Source organism: Halyomorpha halys, unplaced genomic scaffold (genome assembly GCF_000696795.3).
Source record: "Halyomorpha halys isolate HHAL.00 unplaced genomic scaffold, Hhal_1.1 Scaffold2003.1, whole genome shotgun sequence".
Lineage (NCBI taxonomy): Eukaryota > Metazoa > Arthropoda > Insecta > Hemiptera > Pentatomidae > Halyomorpha > Halyomorpha halys.
This window is the reverse complement of record NW_027112727.1, coordinates 3,250-3,455: the sequence shown is the minus strand read 5'-3', so window position 1 is coordinate 3,455 and position 206 is coordinate 3,250.

Sequence of the window (206 nt, the reverse complement as noted above, 5' to 3'; positions counted from 1 at the left end):
TAAAGTGCAAAAGGATACCATACTAAGTTGGGCATGGTAAAGTGCAAAAGGATACCATACCAAGTTGATCATAGTAAAGTGCAAAAGGATACCATACTAAGTTGGGCATGGTAAAGTGCAAAAGGAAACCATACTAAGTTGATTATAGTAAAGTGCAAAAGGATACCATACTATGTTGGGCATGGTAAAGTGCAAAAAGATACCAT